Raw genomic sequence first — 16,100 nt, 5'->3', positions numbered from 1 at the left:
GAGTTTAACACTGGGAGGTAAACTAGCCTACATTCAGCTGACTTGTATTTGTGTAACCTGGAATGGTTGGACATTCCCAGTAGCAAAAGATGAGAAATCATCTGCAAAGGTTACATTATAAAACAAATACATTTTTATGAAACAAAAATGATTTGCTTGACCATGTTCTGTGTTTTTGGCACTGGAGTAGCCCATTGACTCAGATGTGACGTGATCAGGTAAGAGGTGGAACAAAAACGGCAATGCTGCTTTGCAATTGTTGGACTTTTATTTTGACAAGTTGTCGTCGTTCTGTCTTCCACATTCATGAAAGGCTTGGTATGAATGTTGAGTCATGTCTCATGAAACAGTCATGAATGCTTTATGTGCAGTTTATAGCAGCTGCTATGAATGTGTTATGAACTCACCCGTCAAGTAAAGTGTAACCAAAAAATCCATCTATTTTTTTCCATCTATTGTCCAACATGATTTTATCTGTCCAAATACATGTCCTTCCACGTAATGAGAATATCCCGCTGCTTTGAGCTTCTGATAGCAATCAATTACTCCGAATTGGTGATCTATTCATTTACATTGAGGGGGCTGAGTGGAAGATGAATGTATGAACTCAAACTGTGTGTTTAGCCATCTGACGCTGTGTTGATTTGTTTCCCAGCCCCTGGTGGTTAGCAGTATATTAACTGTGTTATTGTTCTTGATGGAGTGTGAGGGGCCATGTTTCACTTTTAAAGTGCCCCCATTTTACAGGACCTCGGGGGAGAAGAAGAGTGAAAGTGTTTCGTGATCGCAGCTCCTCCCGAGGAGCAGAAGGGCTCTCAAGAATGGCTCGAGAGACGCCGCTAGGAGAAAGGGAAGGGAAGGGGAGGGTTAAGAGCTGTTAAAGTATGTGTGGGTACATGTTGACCTAATGCCCCCCTATATTTTATGCACACAACTACATCACAAATAAAACAGGAGGGCTGCCCACAGCCATGTGGCGGCGGACTCTAGATGTGTGCGTGGGAGAAGAATTTATATGACCACTGTATTTCACAGGAGATCAGTCCAATCACTCGGCCGGCAGACTGCCTTTATATCAAAGCGAAACGCGCAGCCTCCAATGGGAGTGTTTGTTCTCCTTCAAAGTCCTTAGAGGTTGATAGAGGAACACAACAAACACATTTGTTCTTTGTGGCCACTTTGTGGTGTATTTGTCGTCTGTGGAGATTTATTAGGGGAGCTTTGTGGGGCTGACTTGTAAATCTGCACAGAAACCTTGTGCCCTTGCTTCTCTCTCTCTCTCTGTTATGTTAATTGAAGATGTGTCAGTAAAGAGCCATGGCATTTTTGCTGTCACACAGAACTGAGTGAGGTGAAAGCAGTTGAGGGTTTGCTTTTTTTCCAGTAGTTTCTTGCTTGCTTGTTACGATACAATACGATACAACACAACTTTATTTGTCAGTTTGTTCTGAAATTCTTTTTGCATCCCTAGGCAGCTCATTTAAGTATAGGAGGACAGCATACAAAGGACAGAAACAATACATACATGTAAGACATATAGTAGCATCAATAGACAGGCATGTAGATATGTGACATCGCCCATGGCGTATGTGACATCGCGCCTTGACTACTGTAATTCCATCTTGTCCGGAATCCCTAACAAGCTACTCCATCGGCTCCAACTAATTCAAAATTCTGCAGCAAGGATTATTATAGGCTCCAAATCCACTAGTCATGTAACACCATTACTGATGCAACTGCACTGGCTTCCAGTTGCCTACAGAATATATTTCATATATAAGTCCTACTCCTGGCATAAAAGGCTCTACACAATTATACCCCCACCTACCTCACTGACCTCCTAGAAGTCTACACTCCTGCCCGCTCACTGAGATCTTCCTCAGCAGGCCTACTGCATGTCCCTAATGTGAACCTCAGCACCCAGGGAGAGAGGGCTTTCAGCTACATAGCCCCCAGGCTGTGGAATTCACTGCCAGACTACATGAAACATTGTGACTCAATTACTGACTTTAAAAGCACACTTAAAACATATCTCTTCAAGATGGCTTATGGACTGACTGACTGACTGATTTTTACTTTTTTACTTTTTTATTTTTACTTTTACTTTATTTTTTTGAGATGACTATAATTTTACAACCTTTTTGTTTTTGTTTATTTGTAAAGTGACCTTGGGTGACATGAAAGGCGCTCTAAATAAAATGTATTATTATTTATTATTATCCCCAAGGTGAAGTTCATGGCCATATGACAGTATCAACCAAAGATTCTAGAACAGAGATCTGTTCTAGAATCGTTGGTATCAACAGACAAACATGAGACATAGCCACAAAAGATAGTATGTTTGTTTTGTATGTAGTAGGCACTTGAAACCTGGTGGAGTGTGCGGGTGCAGGTGAAGCCGAGCTGGAGAGGCTGGGGGTGGAGGGAAAGGGGTGGTGGGTGGGGTGTAAAATGCCCTGAGTTTCATTTCCTCCCAGAACACCCATGGGGGTGTTAAGGCAGCATTAGAGGACTTGTTTAAGGACCCTGCTCAGTCAACAGACCTGCCGAGAGAGGGGGAGAGACGATGGTAGGAGCAAGAGGGATGACGGGGTGGAAAAGAGGAAGGAGGGATGAAGGAGGAAGAAAAGGGGCTATTTCCTGTCAAAAAACGCACATATAAGCAACATCTCAGACTGGAAAAACTGAAATATACTCTTAGAGGTTCGATTGGGAAATTTTATAAGACTTGGCAACCCTTCATGGATTACATAGAGTCCAGGCATTCCTCTTAACATTTGCTACCCTTATTAGGTTATACTTTTTTAATTATTTTAAAATGATTATGATATGTAGCGGCTCCCTGTTGATATTAATGTTGATTACTGTTTACTGTTTTGTGTGTCTTTATGATTTTGTTGGATGGGTGTAAATGTGCATTGTCAGTATGCTATAATGTATGTGTGTATAGATATGTACATGTGTGCAGACATTTGTGACGGCATGCACTCAGACCACACTGTTTGTTTGTTAACTTGGAAAATCAATGAACAGAAGTACAAAAAAAACAAAAAAAAACGCACATGTAAAAAACAAACATGTCACACAACCATGGTGTATCATATATGCTAATTAACTGAGTGCTAATTGCTGCTAATCAGGAGTGTTTGTGCTTGAAGAAATCAAGCACTGTTAGGAAAGAGGGTTTTTTTTTTGGTTGGTCTAGAAGAGTTATTTTTTGTAGCTTTACCCCCAGATTCCTCTGAACACCAGAGGACTCCAGAGGCGAGCGAGTGGATATGTATTGAACATGACCACAACCAGGTTGCACCTAATCCTGCCAGTTCCACACCTCAGAGCAAAAAAGAGTCTTACGGTGAGAACTCCTGCATCCGGCTGAATCCCGCCGTTGGCTACAGGCAGGCAGTCCGCTCCACACAGCCTCCGCCTCTGCCAGAGCTTCTGAAGCAGACAGCTGTGGCCCCCAGGTCGACTCCCTGAATACAAAGGAGCCCCATCAAGGCCTTTAGGTGAGTCAGTTCATTATGGAACGGGGCCAAGGAAACGACGGATGGCGCCGGCTGCATGCAGTGCTTACAGCTGACATCTTTACTGTTGTTTCCCATTATGTTTAGAGTGGAGTCAGTTAGTGGAATTAACGGAGCAGTCTGTGGCAGAGGGGAGATGGCCTGCTTCACTCTGTGGCCCTCCACAAACACAGCTTTCATGTGCTTGTAAGTAAGACTTGTGGTGATGCATTTTGATGGATTATATTTAGACTTGTTACAACATCTTCATAACATGCACTTTATGTTTTATATATTATAACTTGTGAATGTGGTTGAATCAAACCTGGTTTTATGAGTACGTGTTGTCTAGTGCAGGTTAGACAAGCCAATGTGACATGCTGTCAGGTGTGAATGGAGTCTCACTTTGTCCTCACTTGTTTAAAAACTAAGAGCTTATAAAGTGTCGTTTTGATTATGGGTATGTGTTATATTTCAGTGCCTGTGTGTGTGTGTGTGTGTGTGTGTGTGTGTGTGTGTGTGTGTGTGTGTGTGTGTGTGTGTGTGTGTGTGTGTGTGTGTGTGTGGACTATTGCAGTTATAATGAGCATCTAGGGTACTGGCTGATCCTCTGAGTCAGTTGAATTTGTGGGGGTTTGTGTGTATTTGTGAGAATAAATCCAGTGCAGCATGCAAGTCCCTTCCATGTGCCAGCCCAGATGAGATAGAGAATCAGAAATCAGTGCTAATGCTAGAGGCTGTAGAAGAGGGCTTCTGGCCCCTGAGACAAGGGAACCATGTGTGTGTGTGTGTGTGTGTGTGTGTGTGTGTGCGTGTGTGTGTGTGTATGTGAGAGAGAGAGAGAGAGAGAGAGACGGGAAGAAGAGTGGGAAAAAGATGAACATTGATTTATTGCAGTGTTGATGAGAAGCGGCATGCCAGGAGACGGCGCTCCACAGGACTAGGTGGGCGCTACATAAAACAGGCCCTCTGATAGTAATTGCTGTGAGGGTCTCAGCAGAGCCGGTGCAATATCGCAGAGAAATTTATGCAATCCCCCATCCCTGATATCCCTCTCTCATTTCTGCCCAGCTCATGTTGTCACTGAAGAGAGACTCTCTCTCTCTCTCTCTCTCTCTCTCTCCCCCTCAGCCCTCCTCACCCACCTCCATTTCTCCTCCATCCCTTCTCCACTCTAACACCCACACAACACTGCCTTGGACAGCTCAGAGTATTCCTGCTGTGATCTGAACTCGGAAAGTAAAATGCTCTGTAGCCGGATGTCTCGTAAAGCCAAAAAATCACTAATGAAGATTCAGCCGCAGACCCTACAGCACTTTAATCAATATAAACCGTTACAAACAGTGGACCATTTCAGCTACATACAAACATACATATACATACGTTTACTACTTGCATTTGCATTTGATAAACAACAGCCGAGTCAACCGCCGGCTAATAGAAGTTAATACAAGAAACAGGAGAGAATATGTGTTTGCTTGTGTTTACATATGGGCGACATCCCCAAGTCAGACAGCTGAGTTAATAACTGCCATAAATATTTTATGATGAACTAGGCGATTCTGTTTGTTTCACAGCAGCATGTGTCAATGTGTGCATTAACAGGTAGAGAGAAGTGTAGTGTTGGTTATAACAAGTGGAAGAGTTCATTAAAACGGATGGTGCAGCAGTCCCACATCACCAACCTATTACCGTGCCTCTCACTCTGATATGGAAGTGATTTGAGCGGCTGTTTTATGGTGCCTCTGTCTCTGACTACAGTGCAATTTGCTGAAGCACTCCCACCCTATCTGAGTGTCGGCCGGCCGGCCAAAACGGGAGTGGGCACAGTTGATAGTGCTGACAAAGACGAGGCCCATCCAGTCATGGCTCCCGGCCAGGCCTTACCTCTGGGGCTGATCGACGGGCAGTTAGATGCATGGCTGCGCTTGGGTCCTGTGTGCTTGTGTTATGTTAGAGAGCTGCTTGAAGCCTTTACTATACTTACATCCGCTCAGTGTTAGCATTCCACAGAGAAAGTGGGATTCAGCAGATTCATCTCTCTCTCCATGTGCAGAGTTTACTTCATTTGTTGTTCTTGGCGGACGCTTCTGTCTAAAATTACAACAACAATAATAAATGTTACATTAGCATTAATATTGAAAGTTTAAATTAAGGTCAAATAAATAAATGAAAACAGACCAATGATAACAATAGGTATATTTCCAGCGAATGTATTGCTCTGTTAGTTTACAGTCCAGAACATTTGCAATGGGTTGTAGCTGGTATATAATGAAGTCTTATGCCATGTCTAAAGGATATAGCTGATATATAATGAAGTCTTATGCCAGGTCTAAAGGAATTCCAGAATAGATGTCCAGAGGGTACGAGAGAGCAAAGAAACTCCTGAGAAATAGCACAGATTACTTGTCATCACCTGCGAATGATTCATTTCTCAGAATGTGGCGAAATCCTACTTGTGCTTTTACTTGCTCTAAGCCACTGTAAAACACCAAACTAAATAGTGTCAGTGTAGTCGGCATCCTTGTGCTATATTAGAGTCATTAAACTTTTTTACTGAACTAAGGCTAAGTCCATGAAGTCTATACCTGTCTAAGTGGAGATTCTAATTGAACTTCTCCGCAGCTAGACTCAAACTGTCCTTCCCCGGATGGGCGTGCGCCGCCTGAAGTTTGCGTTTATTTGATGCTCCATTGAGATTTGAACATTTCTGAGTCATAAATAAGCTATAGTTTACTGCCGGCAGCTGAGGAACTCTGCTACATCATTTGGAGCACGAATGGGCAGGCGCCTGAGGAAAATGGAGTCTGCACAAAAAGGGGTGGCTAACTTTAACACACATAATGATTACTTGAGCGAGCCCGCCGCTTAATAATTTACACTTCCTCCTTCCTCTTCTTCCCTCAGCTCATCAGCTAACTTTTAAAATGTGATTCCCTCAGAGGTTAGGGCCACAGAAGAGAGAGGGAGTGAAATACACACAGAGGAAATCAGGGGACAGAGACGGGGAAAAGCCAGGCCATCAGATCATGTTTGGAAAAGATTTTATATGATTTGTTTACTTTTTTTTAAAGGGGCAGGAGTCCCATAATGAGTAAAGCTCAAACTTGTCGTCTTTTCAGTAGAGACAGTGACGTCATTTTAGAGGAATAAAAATGCCTGCTGACATCCAATGTATCTTGGGGTTAAATGGGAATCAAACCTTTACTCATACAGCAAACTAAATCATGTTTGGAGGGTTTTGACAATAGCTCTAGCAGCCAAAACAACCCTCTTAAGCTATGCCACAGTGTTTGGATCAGATCTACTAACAGGCACACTGACTACCCAATGTGTGTTTGTGTGTCTGTGTGTGTGTTGGGGGGGTTAGACCCTTGTGCAGCCGGATCAAGAGGTTGAGAGCAGGAAGCCCCGTGGGAATAGAATTTGTGTGACACTTCTGTGGCCTCTGACGGAGGACACTGCTTTTATTGGGGTCCAGTGTCCCCTAGGCAGGCAGGCGGGCGGGCAGGCAGCTGGCATCAGTATGCAGAGCACTGGGGCCCTGTCAGGCTTTATTAAGTGACATCAGTGGGGCACTGCCAGCAGGTGCCAGCCCAGCCAAGATGGGAGGATGAAGTAGAGGAGGGAGGAAGAGGAGGAGGGAGAGGTAGAGTGTGTGTGTGTGTGTGTGTGGTGGTGTGCGGGGAGTGGGGGGGTTAGGTAGGCTTGAGGGGGGCAGCTGGTCTGACAGCATTACATGTAGCAACGTGGGCTGGTAGTCAGAGAGAGAGAGAGAGAGAGAGAGAGAGAGAGAGAGAGAGAGCAACGGTAAATCTGATCTCGTTATCAGTCAGTGAGGCATCTCAAGTATGGTAAAAAGCCAGGCATGCATAAGCAAGGGGGAATATATATATATATATATATATATGAGAGAGAGAGAGAGAGAGAGAGAGAGAGAGAGAGAGAGAGCGCATATCCCAATGATGAGGTGAATATGGTGAATAAAACGTTTAATCATGGTTAATCTAAAAACGATGTATGCAAGACAGGTTGTGGGCAGAGATGTCTTAATGTTAGACAGAGATACAGAAAACACATGCTGTGCAATTTTGGGAGAAATCTGCTGTTTTGTTGTTGTTTTTTGTTTTGTTTTTTCTCTCCTGATTCCTTCTCACAAGTAAAAGCAGTGAGCTACTGCACCAACAGCGAATGTTCTGAAAATGTTTATCCTTTGTTCCTATTGCTTTGATTATCCCAAAAGTTGCCAAGCGCTTGAGAACATTTCACTGTTGCCAGGCAACAGCAGCCCCCTGACTAACCAGGCAGTGACAACACGCCAGTGCCGTTAATGAGGATTCAAAAACCCCTGAAGTTCAGATTGCTGAGGCGCCACAGAGCTCCTTCTATCAGAACACAGAGGTGGGTATACTTCACACGACTGCCGCTTTAAAATAAACATACACACACACACACATATACAGACACATAGAAAGAGAGAGAGGGAGACAGACATGCACACACGCAAACACACATACACACACACACACACACACACTCGCGCGCGCACACAAAACAATACAATACCAACCCTTGATGGGAGCATGCAGCCAATTGTCTCGGAGACTTGAGCACAAACACCGCCTCTCTGCTGCATGAGCAGTCAGCCTTCTCCAAATAGCCAAATCAACAGATTTACGCCGCGTCATACTGTTTATGCGTCATTGGCTTTTCTTCCCCTCCAGTCTTTAGATTAATGTCTCCATCTAGTGCCAGATTCTGATGGAGACTGTAAGCCGACTGCCACCAGATCCCCCAGCGATTCCAGAAACCCAAACACCAGGCAGCAGCCCCATGGGCGAAGGCCTCTAATATAGAGTGCATGCATGGGATTATTATGATTTATGGCTAGTAAATGGATAGCATTTCATTGTAAAATGTCACATTGGAGACTTGCTGGGAGATTAATCACCTTATAGACCACATATGGTTGTGGAATCATGTTACAGACCACATATGGTTGTACAATCATGTTATTGAGCATTTATGAAGGTTCCTGCAGCACTGTATTCAGCACTGAATACGTCCTTTTATGTTGTTTAGTGAGGGAGCCGCCTACTCCCAGGTGCATCCACTGAATCTGTGGCAGAAACACTCTGCTGATAATTCTTCATGACAATTTATAGTGTCTATAATACCAGAGGCATTTCACATGGACTTCGAGACCAGCCATCCATTCCCTGTAGGCCAGGACAGGAGCACACATTAAATACTGGCTAAAGCTCATTGCAGCGGATGAAGGGACCTCGATCTCTAATGAAGTCAAGGGCTTGCTCACCCCGGAACCCCATCACCACCACTCTGTCTGCTTTCTCCAAATCTTTGCTTTCTCGGCAGGTGTTCTCATAAACCAGCCTCCTTAATTTTACATTTCCCTCTGAGCAGGCAGCTGAGCATGCCTGCGAAAGTTTATTTAACTCACAACCCACTGGAGGATTGCCCTTTCGTATGCCAACTGCTGAGCTGGTAGAGCTCAAGGCAAAGAAAGCTGACATGAACTCTTGCTACAAAATACAAATCCCAAAAAAAAAAAAAGAAGAACATATGCATGTGTGTGTGTTGGTGAATACATTCAGGTGGGGTGGGGGTGGTGTGGTATCATTGAAAAAATGTAACTCCTTATAACATGGTCGATTAGAACTCCCCGTTGTAAGATATTGAGTTTAACAGCAATGTAATAGCTCTGCCTTGCCATCACTTGTTGTTGTGTGGACTTCTTGTTCCAGTCACTTGTGTTTAATTGAGAATTCACAAAATACTACGACCAGTGACCCACAGGCAAAATATCCATGGACCTATCGACTAGCCGGTGTGGGCTGAGATGGAGCTAATGACCTGCGGAGCTGCTTAATAAACATAGACATGTTTGCAAAGTGGAGCTTAATCATTTTCAGTAGAAACTATGACTAACAGTTGTTTAGTGTCAGAAAGAGAGGGCTTTGGAAACAATAGCAAAAAAATGAAGGTATTTGGCTTACGTTTTATGCCAACAACGCTCCAAGCCAGACACATACAACTAACACCCACGTATTAATGCTTAAGAGTTGTGGAAAATGACGGCTCAGATACTTTTTCTGCTGCTGCTTCATTTTGATCAGAGTGTCAAGGTGATCCTGCCTGTCACGTTCATGCCCCAGTCCCATGTTAAATGCCTTCTGCAGTAAAGGGGAGATTTGAAACATCACACTGAGATGCCAAATCTATCAAATGAGTCACAGAGTGCAAGCTTTGCGCTCCTGCCTATTCTTCTTAGGAAAAGTGGCTTTTGTAACAATGATTTAAATCCAAGATGCAATTTATCTCCTCATGCATTAGCATTAATGGGATATTTCAAGGCGATATGCACAAGTCTGACACGCTATATTCAGCTCTAGAGATGTGGGGTGATCCTTTTCAGCCCATATGTGGCGGAAAGTTTAATTTATACCGTTAAAGAATCTGGTGAGGCGTTGGAGCTGCTCGGCCGCTAATGTGACCATTAGCTACATGGTGGTGATCCGTCTTTATCTTTAAGCCCCATTGAGGCCCACCTGATGCTGTTGACCTTGAGAACAGAGAGGAACGCAGCTCTCTGTTGGTCTTTCTCCTGTCCTCTCGCTGTGGTCACCTGTCACTCTGTATGGCTGAGAATACTGATTGGGCAGAACTGTTTTGATCAGTGCACAGATGGATTGCCACCACAACATGTCAATGAAGATGAGTGCTTTGCTTTGCCACAGATACAAATGAGCTGTCTGGCGTGTTTGTATGTGGGCTGCATAGCTATGCTCCCTGTTGTTTAGTGGAATTTTAATTCAGACTTTCAAACAAAGCCAAACAACTGTAATCAGATATTTCATATTCAGTGGATAGGCTACTATCCTACATGTGCATGTATGGATGTATGATTTGTGAGCCCATCATGGAAAGGCAAAGCATTTTACCATTCATATTTAAAGAGACTCCCGATACTGTTTTACATGCTGTCAGCCACAGTGTTGCATTTATTTGCACTTTGCTACTGGCCTGATCAGCATAACCCATAACCCATTTGTTTCGGGGTTGAAGATATGAAGTTGTTGGTATGCTGGGCAGCTGGAGACGCTGTCTTTTGTTCATAATTGGAATGTCTGCTCACCATTCCTAATGAGCAACACCCCTCAGAGGCGCTGCCGGCTCGAATCAACAGAGAAAATAAGGGTTTAGAGGGACAAACAAATATTATGTTGAGGTACTGTTGATGTATTCTGATGGTGGACAGAAATTACACAATAATGCCACTTATAGTCTCCATCATAAGTCAATTCTTATTATCTTATGATTTAGCGCAATCAACGCATTTTTGTCTTTAGTTGTTATCAAGGCCTCCGGAATGAGTTTCAAAGTGGTGGGTCAATGCCCAGGCCAGCCTTGTCAATTCTCACACAGTTTGAAACAGAAAGAGTTAGCCGAAAGACATGCAGGGTCATCATATGACTCATGTTATAAACATTACCCCATCCATACCACACACTGTCTGCTACATTTACACCGGCAATTCTACTTTAAATTAAATTGTGCAAGGTAATATTTTACCTTGTTCTCTGATATGTAGTGGCCAGAATAAAATGTAAATCTCTTACCTTGGCCTATAGGACAATGGATCTGCTCCTTGCTATCTCAATTCTATGACCCAGCTGTACATCCCCAACCGCACACTGCGGTCCTCTGATGAACGTCTGTTGTGTCGACCAGGCATAAACGCTAGGTCAAATTCAAGACTCTTTTCCTCAGTGGTTCCTTGTTGGTGGAATAAGTTGCCCAGTGCTATCAGTTCCTGTGATAGTTTTGGGTCTTTCAAGATTAAAGACATATCTGTTCAGCATACACTTAATTATTTAAGTAGTTCTTATGAGTTATGATTTGTATATTATGGTATGTGTTTATTTTCATTAGGTTATTGATATTTATTGGCATTGCATTGACACCATTGTTTATTATTGCTATTTTCCTTAATGTAGTCTTACCAACATTTTAAAACAGTTCATTTCTAACTATTATATTGTTTTTATTTTTAAGTTGCTTTGGACAAAAGCGTCTGCTAAATCATATAACCATAACCATAACAGAAGGTATGTACAGTAGCTTTGGTCTGTCAAAAAAATGTGGCCAGGGAACATTTTAGCAGATATCTAGTGCCCTTTATGCTTATCTGGCACCCATATGAATAATGAAGACCTTTAAGTGGCCTTGCAGCCAATGACAGTTCACAACAGGCTCAAGTGACTTTTACCTGAATCTCCAACTTGAAATGGTATGTAATGTCTAGAGGGGGCGGTGATCAGAGGGATGCATCGCATCACACTCTGTGTTCAGCGTCACACTCCATTTTTGTTCAGATTGTCATATTTTATAGCGGTCCCTTCAAACTCCAAGATTTACATATGAAGCAAGAAACAACTGTGTTTCGGGCTCAAGGTAGCTTTGTGGCCATACACCACACTCTTCTTATTCAACAGAGCCAATGTAAAAATGCTCTTCCCAGTCTATGTCTGCTTTAAATTGGCCAATTAATCATCATTTAGATAATCACAGTATATTTTCCATCCATTGATGACACAGAGGACGTGATAAAGACTTTGAGGGTGGAGTGCATTTAATGTTTTAAGCTTTACACAGAGTGAATGTTTGGCTAATTCTCATTCAGAGTTTGGGGGCATTTGTGCAGCTGATCCCATTCCCACAGAGATACAGTAATCTACAGCATCTCCTCAAATAAAACAAAGCAGTAGCTTATAACAGCGGACTCTGTTACCACTGTGATGGTTAACTTCTCTTATTATGAAGCAACATGGATGGAGTTCTTAATTTAGGGCACTTTTGAAAGCCAAAAGTGGGGATGCATGAAAGAATCCCCCGCACCCCCAGTTTCTGCACGCTAACTTATCTAAGGGTATCAAGGCTGCTTCAAGCTACAGCAGAACGACTGTCTTTAAATTATGCAGGCAACTTTCAAAATTTAATTTCATCTCCCAAACGTCCTTTAAACTCACAAGACTAATTTGCATTACTGACTACTTGGTCACACTGACACACTAGGACTTAGGATACACTAATCAATCTATATCTTCACCTGGATAAATTATGGTGGGAGTGGGGTTAAACTCACTGGCATATTGACCTCCGATTATGCAGCATGCCCACAGAAAATCATTTGGTAATGAGAGCATTATTCAAAGAATACCAAGAGTAGCCCTAAGATTGTGACTGCGCACAATCCCAGAACAAGGGTGAGAATTCCAGGGCAAGTATGCTTGCGGTAGAATGTCGGGGTGGGAATGAGAGGGGCAGATAGTCAATCCCTCAGCATCCAGGCCTTTCATCTCCGCACCTGTGGGGGTAATTAAGAGTATGATCCCTCTTTGATCCTTTGAAGTTAGATAGTGTGCACAATGCAATATGTGAGGGGGAGCGCAAGCTCCAGTAATTGGGATTTTTTTTCTTTCTTTAAGCAGAACAGATTGAGGGTGAGAATGAAGATGTGCTGGAGGAGGAGAGAGGAAAAAGAGCACAGCAGGCTGCCTTCTTCCCGGAGTCAACCAAAGACTTCATTTTCATATTCAATAGATCGACAATCCTTTACCTCTGCAAGTATTCAATATCCTCTCTGAAGAGGAAAAGCATTGTGTTTGGCATTATAGTGTCAAAGAGGACAGCAGAAAAGAACACTAAGCACTTTGATAAGAGGACATTATATTGAAGACTTCCTTCAGAAAACTTTTCATTCTACTGATCTATTAGCAAACCATACTGATGCTACAGATGAGAGACGGTAGAACAGTAATTATGTATTAGTTAGAAGGACAATTATTATTATTATTATTATAATTATAATAATTATTTATACTTGTTTGTACAATATTATATGTAAGTTCATTGATTTCTACAAGAGCATGCTATTTATCTAGAGTTAATATGTGTAATTAGTTTTTTTTTCACTTAGCCAATGTTCGTAAGTGTATAGCAACTGTATTCTTACAGAAAAACATGTTATGGGAGTTATGGGAATGCATCTTTACCTATTAACTAGATAATTACCATGTGGTGTGCCTAAGATATACTGGTCTAGCAAGTATATGTAGCTAGTAGCAACATTTGTTGATCAAGTCATATGTCTAATAACTGGTCATACGAAACATACAGTGCGACTCATGTGAGTGCTATATATGTACTATGCCCCTTATCAAACACGTTTGTAGATCATTTCATGTGTTTGTCTATTCATCCACCTCCCTCTCTGCATGTTTGGCAGCATGTTCCATTCTGCCTCAGAGCACCAGGAGCACCTGACACTAAACTTGCTCACCGTACACTGGGTAATAATAAGGACGACCTTGATATGATGTATGTCCTCCTCCTAAGAGCTGAAGTGGAGGGGACGAGAGGATGTGGGAGAACAAGAGTGACAAATGCATGAGACTTGCCTGTCTGCCAGTGCACCTGCACTAGACATCTCATCTCTGTAAGCCTGCATCCCACCCCCTCATAAGCAGGTGGGGAGGTGGAGGAAAGGGGTGAAAGCTCTGAATGAATATGGCATCAACCTATGGAGGTTCAGTTTGCAATACTGATGCTAGGGCTTGTAAAACAAAAATAAAGTGCGAAGCACTGAAGGCTTGATACACAACATCTGTTTTGTAAAACCGAGACATTTGTACTGATGTAAATAGAGGACTAATAACAAAGTTAAAGGGGTGTGAAGCATTGAGCCATGAATACCTCAATGTGTTGACTGTATAGCATAGCTGATATTCATCTACTGTTTATTATCTGCTGTGACAGAGGCCAAAGAGTGCACACAGACCCCACGTTGGATGCAATAACTATCTGCCAAGACCATCTTCAGAAGAAAGAAGGTAACATTTCCATGGAAACAACACACTATTGGTACTATTGCGAAAATTATTGTATCCAATAATAGAGCACAATCATATCGAAATTTACTTTGTTTGTGCATGAGACAATAAACAAATGACAGGCCTTAAATATTGTACACATACAGTCCAGTTTACTCAATTTGGTCTAGACGGTAAGCTTCTGAGTTCATTTAAATCTTTCCTCATTTACGTCAAAATAAGATCAAAACATTTGAGTTTTCCTTCTGGTCATCCAGTTGCTGTGAACACGGAGCCCATTTCATGGTTCACCACTAAAAATGCTATTACCAGGGCCCTTCTGCTGGACAGCCACGCTTCACCTCACACAACTGGGGGACATCATTAAACTATTCATTATAAATGAGCACAAGTGATCGCTTTTTGTGTGATTGGAAAACTCCTAGAACAAGACAAGAACAAGATAGACAAAAGAAGTTGCAGCAGACACTACGAAACAAGGTAGAAGCAAACGAGAGTGGGATCACGTTTGGTCAACAACCTATCAATTTTCAAGTGGAGAGCAACAAGCCACATGGGCCACGTTTTCTCACTAGTTTTTGATGACCCCAATATATCTCAGTCACCCTGTGCACCAGCTGGACTTTAAAGAGTGGGGAAAAAAAACACCAAGAAGGTGGGTGGAGAAGGTGTTATAACAATAGTCTGATTTTATACAGAGAGTGAAAATGGTGTAATGAACAAACCTCTGTCATTTAGATTAATTTGCCCTAATTATTCTCAAACATGAGAACCTTGAAGTGGAGGGATAATGGAGCTAAATAAATCCACACAGACATAACCGACAGTCAAAGTATGCTGTGACCTTTCCACCAAAATAAACAATGTAGGATCCAAAATCTTCTGAAATGCAAAGGCTGTTCAAGGGGCTTGTTCAGTTAAAATTGTATGTTAAATTGTATTTAAGTGTGTGTGTTTTCTCACAGATATTGTCAAAGGTATGGTATGAAAATAGCACCTTTTTGAACTGACATTGCTACTCTCTGTTTTCATGTTTTCTGACTCATGCACAGGTAAATAGAAGCCTAATTGCAGGTCACCTTTTGCGTTCTGTGTGGGGAAACAGTAAAAACTATGCTAGCGCAGCGGTAGTCATAATAATGTCATAGAGCATGAGCAAACATTTAGAAAAGGAATCTCTATTTTGCTGTAGGTACACAGCAGAGACTAATCAGAGAAGCACAGCAAGCATATAGCCACATTGGGGGTGCGAACAACAACATGTGAACAACTGGTCCTCAGGTAATAAGAAGCCCTTGGAGATGTCATTTTTGTGTCCATTGGATGATGGAGTCGAGGCACATGTGATCAATACCAAGACTTAAATGAAACAGGCACGAGAGCCAAACACACAACCAAGAAATATCGTACTCACAGACAGCCTTCTACAGAGAAGACAACCAGTGAAACAAAGGGAGCAGGCGTAATACACAAAGAACAGATGCAGAGAGCTCAAAGTGGAAGCAAAGACACAGATTAGTAGTCAGGGGACCAGGAAAGCTGGTAGGAAACCTAAGAACTGACAGGAGAAATAACAATGATCTGACCACCTTATACTGTATGATCATCAATGATTGAAAGAAATCTGAGCATATCAACTATAATAAAAGTTGTTTACTGTACTCACATGCAATTTGAACAC

At 42.4% G+C, this 16,100-nt stretch overlaps 1 long non-coding RNA gene across 2 annotated transcripts; it reads left to right on the top strand.

The window, feature by feature from the left end:
- The first annotated feature begins 2,456 nt into the window (after positions 1-2,456).
- Positions 2,457-13,343, top strand: LOC125306305. Of its 2 annotated transcripts, none has more exons than XR_007195539.1 (5): positions 2,457-2,569; positions 3,236-3,509; positions 3,615-3,713; positions 7,785-7,907; positions 13,019-13,343. It is a non-coding gene; the product is annotated as an uncharacterized LOC125306305 (long non-coding RNA). The 2 variants fall into 2 exon arrangements; XR_007195536.1 differs by having other exon boundaries at positions 3,224-3,509.
- Positions 13,344-16,100: the final 2,757 nt, after the last annotated feature.

This window comes from Alosa alosa, chromosome 1 (genome assembly GCF_017589495.1).
Source record: "Alosa alosa isolate M-15738 ecotype Scorff River chromosome 1, AALO_Geno_1.1, whole genome shotgun sequence".
Classification (NCBI taxonomy): Eukaryota; Metazoa; Chordata; class Actinopteri; order Clupeiformes; family Clupeidae; genus Alosa; species Alosa alosa.
The sequence above is the reverse complement of the archived record's forward strand: the minus strand, read 5'-3'. Positions and strand labels throughout refer to the sequence as shown.